The sequence below is a fragment of the Camellia sinensis genome, chromosome 12 (genome assembly GCF_055761805.1).
Source record: "Camellia sinensis isolate YWXY chromosome 12, ASM5576180v1, whole genome shotgun sequence".
Taxonomy (NCBI): domain Eukaryota; kingdom Viridiplantae; phylum Streptophyta; class Magnoliopsida; order Ericales; family Theaceae; genus Camellia; species Camellia sinensis.
In genome coordinates, this window is record NC_138972.1 from 25,210,001 (window position 1) to 25,223,330 (window position 13,330).

A 13,330-nucleotide genomic window follows, 5' to 3' on the forward strand; every position below is an offset into this window, starting at 1 on the left:
GCCTTGCCTTAGCCATGGCCTCGGCCAGCACGCCATGCCACGGCCTCGGCCCGCATGCCTTGCCACGGCGTTGCCAAGCTTGCCATGCGACGGAGTTGCCTTCCTTGCCATGCCTTAGCCTTGGCCAACATGCCATGCCACGACCTCAACCCGCATGGCTTGCCGCAGCGTTGCCCAGCATGGCAAGGCCGGAATGCCTTGCCAAGGCCTCGCCCCGCATGCCATGCCACGGCCATGGTCAGCATGCCATGGCACGGCCTCAGCCCGCATGCCCTGCCATGGCGTTGCCCAGCATGCTGTGCCACAACGTTGCCCAGCGTGCCATGCCACGGCCTCGGCCCCGGTCCACATGGCATGCTACAGCGTTGCCCAGCATGCCAAGGTCGGAATGCCATGCCACGGCCTCGGCCCGCATTCCGTGCCACGGCCTAGGCCCGCATGCCGTGCCACAGCCTTGGCCCGCATGCCTTGCCACAGCGTTGCCCAGCGTGCCATGCCTTAGCCTTGGCCAACATGCCACGCCACGGCCTCGGCCTGCATGGCTCGGCCCCGGCCCGCATGCCTTGCCACGGCGTTGCCTAGCGTCCCATGCCACAGCGTTGCCCAGCATGCCATGCCTTAGCCTTGGCCAACATGCCATGCCACAGCCTCGGCCTGCATACCATGCCACAGCGTTGCCTAGCATGCCAAGGCTGGAATGCCATGCCACGGCCTCGGCCTGCATGCCATGCCCCGGCCTCGGCCAGCATGCCACGCCACCGCTACGGCCCGCATGCCTTGCCGCAGTGTTGCCCAACGTGCCATGCCTTGGCCATGGCCTGGGCCAGCACACCATGCCACGGCCTAGGCCTGCATGGCTTGACACGGTATTGCCCAGCATGCTATGCGACAGCATTGCCCAGCTTGCCATGCCTTAGCCTTGGCCAACATGCCATGCCACGACCTCAAACCGCATGCCATGCCGCAGCGTTACCCAGCACGCCAAGGCCGGAATGCCTTACCACAGCCTCACCCCGCATGCCATGCCATAGCCTCGGCCAGCATGCCATGCCACGGCCTCGGCCCGCATGCCTTGCCACGGTGTTGCCCAGCATGCCATGCCACAGCGTCGCCCAGTGTGCCATGCCACGACCTCGGCTCGCAAGCCTCGGCCCCGGCCCGCATGCCTTGCCACGGCGTTGCCCAGCATGCCATGCCACAGCGTTGCTCAGCGTGCCATGCCTCCGCCTTGGCTCATATGCCGTGCCATGGTCTCGGCCTGCATGGCATGCTACAGCGTTGCCCAGCATGCCAAGGCCGGAATGTCGTGCCACAGCCTCGGCCCGCATGCCGTGCCATGGCGTTGCCCAGCGTGCCATGCCTTAGCCTGGGCCAACTTGCCATGGCACGGCCTCGGCCCGCATGGCATACTACAGCGTTGCCTGGAATGCCAAGGCCGGAATGCCATGCCACAGCCTCAGCCCGCATGCCATGCGACAGTGTTACCCAGCATGCCAAGGCCGAAATGCCATGGCACGGCCTCGGCCCGCATGCCCTGCCACAGCCTCACCCAGCATGCCATGCCACAGCCTCGGCCCACATGCCTTGCCACGGTGTTTGCCCAGAACACCATGCCATAGCGTTGCCCAGCGTGCCATGCCTTAGCCTTGGCCAACATGCCATGCCATGGCCTCGGCCCGCACGGCATACTGCTGCGTTGCCCAGCATGCCAAGGCCGAAATGCCATGCCCCGGCCTCGGCCCGCTTGCCATGCCCCAACCTCGGCCCGCATGCCATGCCACAGCCTCGGCCCGTATGCCTTGCCATGGCGTTGCCCAGCGTGCCATTCCTTAGCCTTGCCCAGCATGCCATGCCACAGCGTTGCCCAGCGTGCCATGCCTTAGCCTTGGCCAACATGCCGGGCCACTGCCTTGGGCAGCCTGCCATGCCATAGCGTTGCCCTGCATGCCATGCCACGGCCGTGGCCGGCATGGCAAGCCACCGTGTTGCCCAGCATGCCAAGGCGGCCATGCCATGCCACGGCCTCGCCCGGCATGCCTTCCTACGGTGTTGCCAAGCATGCCAAGGCGGGCACGCCATGCCACGGCCTCGGCCCGCATGCCTTGCGGCCACCTTGGCCAGCATGAAATGCCAACGCGTTGCCCAGCGAGCCATGCCTTAGCCTTGGCCAACATGCCATGGGAACTGCCCTGCCCAGCATGTCATGCCACCGCCACGGCCAGCATGCCAAGCCACTGCGTTGCCCATCATGCCACGGCCGGCATGCCATGCCACGACCGCGGCCGGCGTGCAATGCAACTGCCGCGGCCGGCATGGCAACCCACGGCGTTGCCCAGCATGTCGAGTCGGGCATGCCATGCCACAGCCTCAGCCCGCATGCCTTGGCACGGCGTTGCCCAGCATGCCATGGCGCCGTCTTGGTCAGCATGCCATGCCAAGGCACCGCCTCGTGCAGCACACCGTGCCACAGCAGCATGCCAAGGCCGGCATGCCAAGCCACGGCGTTGCCCAACATGCCATGCCACGCAACAGCGTTGCCCCCGCAGGGCGAGGCCGCCATGCCTTGCGACGGCCTCGGCCGGCATGCCATCCTAAGGCGTTGCCCAGCATGCCACGACCTTGCCACGCAAGCCATACCAAGGCCAATGCCTTGCGCCAGCATGCCATGCCAAGGCCTTGGCCAGCAGCATGGCACGCCACGGGCTGGGCGAGCATGCCACGCCACGGCCTTGGCTAGCTGCATGGCATGCCACGGCCTCGGCGAGCATGCCATGCCAAGGCAAAGGCCAAGGCAGCGTGCAAGGCCGCGGGCAAGGGCAAGTCCCCGTGCAAGGCCATGGCCAAGGCGAAGGCCGCGGGCAAAGGCCAACGCCAAGGCCATGGCATGCTGGGCCGCGGGCTAAGCCTTTATTTGGCCAAAAAAATCAAAATAAAATAAAAAAATTAAAAAAATAATTTAATAAATTCTATAATTACTAGTGCCTCATCCTTTAATTATTGGAATTTTTCCATAATTTTTAGACTATTTTTATTAATTTTTATTATTTTGGAAGTATTAAAATGGAACTAAAAAAAAATTATTTTCGATGGCCAAAAAATTTTTTACAATTTTTTTTATGGTGTATTAAATTATTCCTACAACTTTCTTGTTGAAAGCTTTCGCAAAAAATCGTTGCTTTTTAAAAAAACCCCATTATGACTCCTCAAGCATGGTTGATGTTTCCTCCTGCCAGATTGAAAAGGGCTTAACAAGCTACTATAAGGGGGGGCACCTTCCTTGCCTGCTAGGCCACACCAGGCTTGCCCCAAGGCCGCGGCCTTGGGCGTAGCCTGGCCGCGGCTCAGGGGCGGCCGTGGGTGCAGCCTTCGGCAGCCAGGACCGTGGCTCAGCCGCAACTTTGGGCGCAGCCATGGGCGGCCTGAGTCACGGCATGGGCAGCATGGCATGGCATGGCATGGGTGCGGCGTGGGCAGCCTGGCATGCGCGCAGCATGGGCAGCATGGCATGGCATACGTGCGGCGTCCGCGGCCTCGCATGCACGCCACGTAGGCAGCATGGAATGGCATGCGCGCGGTGTGGGCAACAATGCATAGCATGCACGTGGCGTGGGCGGCCGGGGCAGCTAGGCATGGCATGCGCGCGGCGTTCGCGGGCACGCATGATCATGGCATGGGCAGCATGGCATGGCATGCGCGCGGCGTGGTTAGCAATGCCTGGCATGCGCGCAGCGTGGGCAGCATGGCATGGCATGTGCGCGGCGTGGGCAACAATGCATGGCATGCGCGTGGCGTGGGCAGCCTGGCATGTGTGTGGCTGGGGCAGCCTGGTTTGGCATGCGTGCGGCGTCCGGAGGCCCGCATGCGCGCGGCGTCGGCAGCAAGGCATGGCATGCGCGCGGCGTAGGCAGCTTCGCATGCGCGCGGCCGGAGCAGCCTGGCATGGCATGAGTGCGGTGTCGGCGGCCTCGCATATGCGCGACGTAGGCATCATAGCATGGCATGCGCGGGGCATGGGCAGCAATGTGTGGCATGCGCATGGCGTCAGTAGCCTAGCCTGGAATGCCCGCGGCGTGGGCACCACAGCCTGTGCGCATACCGCGCGCGCTGTCTTTTGACCGCGGTGCGCGTGTTGCGCGCATGTTCGCGCACGCCTTTGCACGCAACGCACATCTAATGATAAGAGCCACAGCCAAGCCAAAGCCAGCAGCATGCCATGCCAAGCCAAGGCCAGCAACTTGCCATGCCATGCCTAGGCCAAGGCAGCCTAGCCAAAGCCGGCAGCATGCCATGCCAAGGCCAAGGCCAGCAGCATGCCATGCCAAGGCCCAAGCAGCCCAACCAAAGCCAGCAGCATGCCATGCCAAGCCAATGCCAGCAGCTTGCCATACCATGCCTAGGCCAAGGCAGCCTAGCGAAAGCCAGCAGCATGCCATGCCAAGGCCAAGGCAGTCCAACCAAAGCCAGCAGCGTGCCATGCCAAGCCAAGGCCTGCAGCATGGAATGCCAAGGGCAAGGCAGCCCAGCCAAAGCCAGGAGCATGCCCTGCGAAGCCAAGGCCAGCAGCAGGCAATGCGAAGGCCAAGGCAGCCCAGCCAAAGCCAGCAGTGTGCCATGCCATGCCAAGGCCAGCAGCTTGCCATGCCATGCCTAGCCCAAGGCAGCCTAGCCAAAGCCGACAACATGCCATGCCAAGGCCAAGGCAGCCCAGCCAAAGCCAGTAGCATGCCATGCGAAGCCAAGGCCAGCAGCTTGCCATGCCGTGCCCAGGCCAAGGCAGCCTGGCCAAAGCCAGCAGCATGCCATGCCAAGGCCAAGGTAGCCCCGCCAAAGCCAGCAGCATGCCATGCTAAGCCAATGCCAGCAGGTAGCCATGCCATGCCTAGGCCTAGGCAACCTAGCCATAGCCAGCAGCATGCCAGGCCAAGGCCAAGTCTAGCAGCATGCCATGCCAAGGCCAAGGCAGCCCAGCCAATGGCAGCAGAATGCCATGCCAAGCCAATGCAAGCAGCTTGCCATGCCATGCCTAGGCCAAGGCAGCCTAGCAAAAGCCAGCAGCATGCCATGCCAAGGCCAAGGCAGCCCAGCCAAAGCCAGTAGCGTGCCATGCCAAGCCAAGGCCAGCAGCTTCCCATGCCAGGCCAAGGCCAAGGCAGCCTAGCCAAATCCAGCAACATGCCCTGACAAGGCCAAGGCCAAGCAGCATGCCATGCCATGGCCAAGGCAGCCCAGCCAAAGCCAGCAGCATGCCATGCCAGGCCAATGCCAGTGGCTTGCCATGCCATGCCTAGGCTAAGGCAGCGTAGTAAAAGCCAGCAGCATGCCATGCAATGGCCAAGGCCAGCAGCATGCCATGCCAAGGCCAAGGCAGCCCAGCCAAAGCCAGCTGCAAGGCATGCCAAGTAAAGGCCAGCAGCATGCCATGCCATGTCTAGGCCAACGCTGCAAAACAAAACCCAGCATCATGCCTTGCCGAGGCCAAGGCAGCCCCACCAAAGCCTGCAGCATGCCATGCCAAGCCAATGCCAGCTGCTTGCCATGCCATGCCTAGGCCAGGGCTGCCAAGCCAAAGCCAGCAGCATGCCATGCCAAGGCCAAGGCCAGCAGGATGCCATACCAAGGCCAAGGCAGCCAAACCAAAGTCAGTAGCATGCGATGCCAAGCCAAGGCCACCAGCTTGCCATGCCATGCCCAGGCCAAGGCAGACTAGCCAAAGCCAGCAGCATGCCATGCCAAAGCCAAGGCCTAGCGACATGCCACGCCAAGGACAAGGCAGCCCTGCCAAAGCCAGCAGGATGCCATACGAAGCCAAGGCCAGTAGCTTGCCATGCCATGCCCCGACCAAGGTAGCGCAGCCAAAGCCAGCAGCATGCCATGTCAAGGCCAAGGGCTAGGAACAAGCCATGCCAAGGCCAAGGCAGCCCAGCCAAAGCCAGCAGCATGCCATGCCAAGCCAAGGCCAGCAGCTTGCCATGCCATGCCTGGCCCGAGGCAGCCTAGCCAAAGCCAGCAGCTTGCCATGCAAAGGCCAAGGCCAGCAGGAGGGCATTCCAAGGCCAAGGCAGCCCCACCAAAGCCAGCAGGATGTCTTGCTAAGCCAATGCCAGTAGGTTGCCATGCCATGCCTAGGCCGAGGGAACCTTGCAAAAGCCAGCTGCACGCCATGCCAAGGGCATTGCCAGCAGCATGCCATGCCAAGGCCAAGGCAACCCCGCCAAAGCGAGCAGAACGCCATGGCAAGCCAATGCCAGCAGGTTGCTATGCCATGCCTTGGCCAAGGCAGCCTAGCCAAAGCCAGCAGCATGCCATCCCATGCCAAGGCCAAGGCCAGCACCATGCCATACCAAGGCTAAGGCCGCCCAGCCAAAGCAAGGCCAAGGCCAGCAGCATGCCATGCCATGCCTAGGCCAACGCTGCCAAACTAAAGCCAGCAACATGCCATGCCAAGGCCAAGGCCTGCAGCAAGGCATGCCAACGCCAAGGTAGCCCCGCCAAAGCCAGCAACATGCCATGCCAAGCCAATGCCAGCAGGTTGCCATGCCATGCTTAGGCCAAGGCAAACTAGCCACTGCCAGCAGCATGCCATGCCAAGGCCAAGGCCAGCAGCATGCCATGCCAAGGCCAGGGCCAGCAGAATGCCATGCCAAGGCCAAGGCAGCCCAGCCAAAGCGAGCAGCATTCCATGCCAAGGCCAAGGTAGCCCAGCCAAAGCCAGCAGCATGCCATGCCAAGCCAATGCCAGTAGGCTGGCATGCCATGCCAAAGCCAGCAGCTTGCCATGCCATGCCTAGGCCAACGCCGCCAAACCAAAGCCAGGTGTGTGCCATACCAAGGCTAAGGCCAGCTGCATGCCTTGCCAAGGCCAACACAGCCCCGCCAAAGCCAGCAGCATGCCATGCCAAGCCAATGCCAGCAGGTTGCCATGCCATGCCTAGGCCAAGGTAGCCTAGCCAAAGCCAGCAGCATGCCATGCCAAGCCAAGGCCAACAGCATGACATGGCATGCCTAGGCCAACGCCGCCAAACCCACGCCAGCAGCATGCCAAGCCAAGGCCAAGGCCAAGGCAGCCCCGCCAAAGCCCGCAGTAGGCCATACCTAGCCAATAGCAGCAGGTTGCCACGCCATGCCTAGGCCAAGGCAGCCTAGCCAATGCCAGCAGCATGCCATGCCAAGCCAAGCCCAACAGCACGCCATGCCAAGGCCAAGGCAGCCCTGCCAAAGCCAGCAGCATGCCATACGAAGGCCAAGGCAGCCCCACCAAAGCGAGCAGCACGCCATGCCAAGCCAATGCCAACAGGTTGCTATGCCATGCCTAGGCCAAGGCAGCTTAGCCAAAGCCAGCAGCATGCCTTGCCATGCCAAGGCCAAGGCCAGCAGCTTGCCATGCCAAGGCCAATGCAGCCCAGCCATAGCCAGCAGCATGGCATGCCTAGCCAAGGCCAGCAGCATGCTCTGCCATGCCTAGGCCAACGCCGCCAAACCAAAGCTAGCCGTATGCCATGCCAAGGCCAAGGCCAGTAGCATGGCCAGCCAAGGCCAAGGTAGCCCCGCCAAAGCCTACCGCATGCCATGCCAAGCCAATGCCAGCGACTTGCCATTCCATGCCTAGGCCAAGGCTGCCTAGCCAAAGCCAGCAGCATGCCATGCCAAGGGCAAGGCCAGCAGCGTGCCATGCCAAAGCCAAGGCAGCCCAACCAAAGCCATCAGCATGCCATGCCAAGAAGAGGCTAGCAGCTTGCCATGCCATGCCAGGCCAATGCAGCCTAGCCAAAGCCAACAGCATGCCATGTCAAGGCCAAGGCCTTGCAACATGCCATGCCAAGGCTAAGGCAGCCCAGCCAAAGCCAGCAGCATGCCATGCCTAGCCAAGGCCAGCAGCTTGCCATGCCATGCCTAGGCCAAGGCAGCCTAGCCAAAGCCAGCAGCATGCCATGCCAAGGCCAAGGCCAAGGCCAGCCCCAAGCCATGCCAAGGCCAAGGCAGCCCCGCCAAAGCCAGCAGCATGCCATGCTAAGCCAATGCCAGCAGGTTGCCATGCCATGCCTAGGCCAAGGCAACCTTGCCAAAGCCAGCAACATCCCAAGCCATGGCCAAGGATAGCAGCATGCCATGCCAAGGCCAAGGCAGCCCCGCCAAAGCGAGCAGCACACCATGCCAAGCCAATGCCAAGGCAGCCCAGCCAATGCCAGCAGCATGCCATGCCAAGCCAAGGCCAGCAGCATGCCATGCCAAGCCAAGGCCAGCAGCATGCCATGCCATGCCTAGGCCAACGCCGCCAAACCAAAGCCAGGTGTGTGCCATGCCAAGGCTAAGGCCAGCAGCATGCCATGCCAAGGCCAAGGCAGCCCCGCCAAAGCCAGCAGCATGCCATGCCAAGCCAATGCCAGCAGGTTGCCATGCCATGCCTAGGCCAAGGTAGCCTAGCCAAAGCCAACAGCATGCATCCCAATGCCAAGGCGAGCAGCATGCCATGCCATGGCCAAGGCAGCCCAGCCAAAGCGAGCAGCATGCCATGCCAAGCCAATGCCAGCAGGTTGGCATGCCATGCCTTTGCCAAGGCAGCCTAGCCAAAGCCAGCAGCATGCCATACCAAGCCCAAGGCCAACAGCATGCCACGCCCAGGCCAAGGAAACCCAGCCAAAGCCAGCAGCATGCCATGCCAACCGAAGGCCAAGAGCTTACCATGCCATGCCTAGGCCAGGGCAGTCAAGCCAAAGCCCGCAGTATGCCACGCCAGGGCCAAGGCCAAGCAGCATGCCAAGCCATGGCCATGGCAGCCCAGCGAAAGCCAGCAGCATGCCATGCCAGGCTAATGCCAGCAAGTTGCTATCCCATGCCCAGGCAGAGGCAACCTAGCCAAAGCCAGCAGCATGCCATGGCAAGGCCAAGGCCAGCAGCATGCCATGCCATGGCCAAGGCAACCCAGCCAAAGCCAGCGGCATGCCACGCCAAGCATAGGCCAGTAGCATCCCATGCCACGCCTAGGCCAACGCCGCCAAACCAAAGCCAGCAGCATGGCATGCCAAGGCCAAGGCCAGCAGCATGGCATGCCAAGGCCAAGGCAGCCCCGCCAAAGCCAGCAGCAAGCCGTGCCAAGCCAAAGCCAGTAGGTTGCCATACCACGCCTTGGCTAAGGCAGCCTAGCCAAAGCCAGCAGCATGCCATGCCAAGGCCAAGGGCAGCAGCATCCCATGCCAAGGCCGAGGCACCGCTGCCAAAGCCAGCAACATGCCATGCCAAGCCACGGTAGCCCAACCAAATCCAGCCGCGTGCTATGCCAAGCCAAGGCCAACTGCTTTCCATGCCATGCCTTGGCCAAGGCAGCCTAGCCAAAGACAGCAGCATGCCCCGCCAAAGCAAAGGCCAAGCAGCATGCCACGCCAAGGCCAAGGCGGCTTAGCCAAAGCCAGCAGCATGCCATGCCATGCCAATGGCAGTGGGTTGCCATGCCATGCCTAGGCCAAGGCAGCCTAGCCAAAGCCAGCAGCATGCCATGCCAATGCCAAGGCAGCCCAGCCAAGGCCAGCAGCATGCCATGCCAAGCCAAGGCCAACAGCTTGCAATGCGAGGCCTAGGCCAAGGCAGCCTAGCAAAAGCCAGCAGCATGCCATGCCATGGCCAAGGCAGCCCAGTCAAAGCCAGCAACATCCCATCCCAAGCCAAGGCCAGCGGCTTGCCATGCCATGCCCTGGGTAGGGCAGCCTAGCCAAATCCAGCAGCAAGACATGCCAAGGCAAAGGATAGCTACATGACTTGCCAAGGCCAAGGCAGCCTAGCCAAAGCCAGCAGCATGCCATGTCATGCCAAGGCCAGTAGCTTGCCATGCCATGCCTAGGTCAAGGCAGCCCTGCCAAAGCCAGCAGCATGCCATGCCAAGCCAAGGCAAGCAGCTTGCCATGCCATGCCTAGGCCAAGGTAGACTAGCCAAAGCCAGCAGCATGCCATGCCATGCCATGGCCAAGGCAGCCCAACCAAAGCCTGCAGCATGCCATGCCAAACCAAGGCCAGCAGCTTGCCATGCCATGCCTAGGCCATGGCAGCCTAGCCAAAGCCAGCAGCATTCCATGCAATGCCGGGGCCAAGGCAGCCCAACCAAAGCCAGCAGCATGCGATGCCAAGGCCAAGGCCAGGAGCATGCCACGCCAAGGCCAAGGCAACCCAGCCAAAGCCAGCGGCATGCCATGCCAAGCCAAGGCCAGCAGCTTGCCATGCCATGCCTAGGCCAAGGCAGCCTAGCCAATGCCTACAGCATTTCATGCCAAGGCCAAGGCCAGAAGCATGCCATGACAGGGCTAAGGCAGCCCTGCCAAAGCCAGCGGCATGCCATGCCAAGCCAATGCCAGCAACTTGTCGTGCCAAGCCTAGGCCAAGGCAGCAACATGCCATGCCAAGACCAAGACAGCCCAGCCAAAGCCAGCAGCATGCCATGCCAAGGCCAAGGCCAGCAGCATGCCATGCCAAGGCCAAGGCCAGCAGCATGCCATGCCAAGACCAAGACAGCCCCGCCAAAGCCAGCAGCACGCCATGCCAAGCCAATGCCAGCAAGTTGCCAAGCCATGCCTAGGCCAAGGCATCCTAGCAAAAGTGAGCAGCATGCCACGACAAGGCCAAGGCCAGCAGCATGCCATGCCAAGGCCAAGGCAGTGCAGCCAGAGCCAACAGCATGCCATGCCAAGCCAATGCCAATAGGTTGCCATGCCATCCCTAGGAGAAGGCAGCCTAGCCAAAGCCTGCAGCATGCCATGCCAAGGCCAAGGCAAGCAGCCTGCCATGACAAGGCCAAGGCAGCCCAGCCATAGCCAACAGCATGCCATAGCAAGCAAAGGCCAGCGGCTTGCCATGCCATGCCTAGGCCAAGGCAGCCTAACCAAAGCTAGCAGCATGCCATGCCAAGGCCAGGCCAACGGCATGCCATGCCGAGGCCAAGGCAGCCGAGCCAAAGCCAACAGCATGCCATGCCAAGCCAAGGCCAGCAGCTTGCCATGCCATGCCTTGGACAAGGCAGCCAAGCCGAAGCTAGCTGCTTGCCATGCCAAGGCCAAGGCCAGCAGCATGCCATGCCGAGGCCAAGGCAGCCCAGCCAAGGAAAGCAACATGCTATGCCAAACCAAGGCCAGCAGCTTGCCATGCCATGCATATGGCAAGGCAGCCTAGCCAAAGCCAGCAGCAAGCCACGCCAAGGCCAAGGCCAGCAGCATGCCATGCCAAAGCCAAGGCCAGCAGCTTGGCATGCCATGCCTAGGCCAAGGCAGCCTAGCCAAAAGCCCGCAAGATGCCATGCCAATGCCAGCGGTTTGGCATGCGATGCCTAGGCCAAGGCAGCCTAGCCAAAGCCTGCAGCATGCCATGCGAAGGCCAAGGCCAAGCAGATGGCATGCCAAGGCTAAGGCAGCCCAGCCAAAGCCAGCTGCATGCCATCCCAAGCCAAGGCTTGCAGCAAGCGATGCCAAGGCCAAGGCTGCCTAGACAATGCCAGCAGCGTGCTATGCGAAGCCAAGGCCAACAGCTGGACATGCCATGCCTAGGCCAAGGCAGCCTAGCTAAAGCCAGCAGCATTCCATGGCAAGGCCAAGGCCAAGCTACATGCCATGCCAAGGCCAAGGCAGCCCAACCAAAGCTAGTTGCATGCCATGCCGAGCCAAGGCCAGCATCTTGCCATTCTATGCCTAGGCCAAGGTAGCCAAGCCAAAGCCAGCAGCATGCCATGCCAAGCCAATGGTAGCAGGTTGCCATACCATGCCTAGGCCAAGGCAGCCAAGCCAAAGCCAGCAGCATGCCATGCCAAGGACAAGGCCAACAACATCCCATGCCCCGGCCAAGGCAGCCCAGCCAAAGCCAGCATCATGCCATGCCAAGCCAAGGCCAGCAGCTTGCCATGCCATGCCTAGGGCAAGGCAGCCTAGCCAAAGCCAGAATCATGCCATGCCAAGCCAAGGCCAGCAGCTTGCCACGCCATGCCTAGGGCAAGGCAGCCTAGCCAAAGCCAATAGCATGCCATGCCAAGGCTAAGGCCAGTAACATGCCATGCCAAAGCCAAGGCAGCCCAGCCAAAGCCAGCAGCATGCCATGCCAAACCAAGGCCAGCAGCATTCCATGCCATTGCCAAGGCCAGCAGCATGCCATGCTAACGCCAAGGCAGCCCAGCAAAAGCCAGCAGCATGCCATGCCAGGCCAAGGCCAGCAGCTTGCCATGCCATGCCTAGGCCAAGGTAGCCTAGCCACAGCCAACAGCATGCCATCCCAAGGCCAAGGCCAGCTTCATGCCATGCCAAGGCCAAGGCAGCATAGCCAGATCCAGCAGCATGTCATGCCCAGGCCAAGGCCAGTAGCATGCCATGCCAAGGCCAAGGCAGCCCAGCCAAAGCCATCAGCATGCCATGCCAGGCCATGGCCTGTAGCTTCCCATACAATGCCTAGGCCAAGGCCGCCTAGCCAAAGCCAGCAGCCAGCCATGCCAAGGCCAAGGCCAACAGCATACCATGCCAAGCCAATGCCAGCAGGTTGCCGTGCCAAGCCTGGGCCAAGGCAGCCTAGCCAAAGCCCGTAGCTTGCCATGCCAAGGCCAAGGCAGGCCAGCCAAACAAACCGCACGCCATGCCAAGCCAATGCTAGCAACTTGCCATGCCATGCCTAGGCCAACGCAGCCTAGCCAAAGCCAGCAGCATGCCATGCCAAGGCCAAGCCCTGCAGCATGCCATTCCAAGGCAAAGGCACCCCGGTCAAAGCCAGCAGCATGCTATGCCAAGCCAAGTCCAGCAGCTTGCCATGCATGCCTAGACCAAGGCAGCCTAGCCAAAGCCCGCAGCATGCCATGCCAAGGCCAAGGCAGTCCAGCCAAAGCCAGCCACATGCCAAGCCAAGCCAATGCCAGCAGGTTGCCATGCCATGCCTAGGCCAAGGTAGCCTAGCCAAAGCCAGCAACATGCCATGCCAAGGCCAAGGCCAGTAGCAAGCCGTGCCAATGCCAAGGCCAAGGCAGCCCAGCCAATGCCAGCGGTTTGGCATGCGATGCCTAGGCCAAGGCAGCCTAGCCAAAGCCTGCAACATGCCATGCGAAGGCCAAGGCCAAGCAGATGCCATGCCAAGGCTAAGGCAGCCCAGCCAAAGCCAGCTGCATGCCATCCCAAGCCAAGGCTTGCAGCAAGCGATGCCAAGGCCAAGGCAGCCTAGACAATGCCAGCAGCGTGCTATGCGAAGCCAAGGCCAACAGTTGGACATGCCATGCCTAGGCCAAGGCAGCCTAGCTAAAGCCAACAGCATTCCATGGCAAGGACAAGGCCAAGCTGCATGCCATGCCAAGGCCAAGGCAGCCCAACCAAAGCTAGTTGCATGC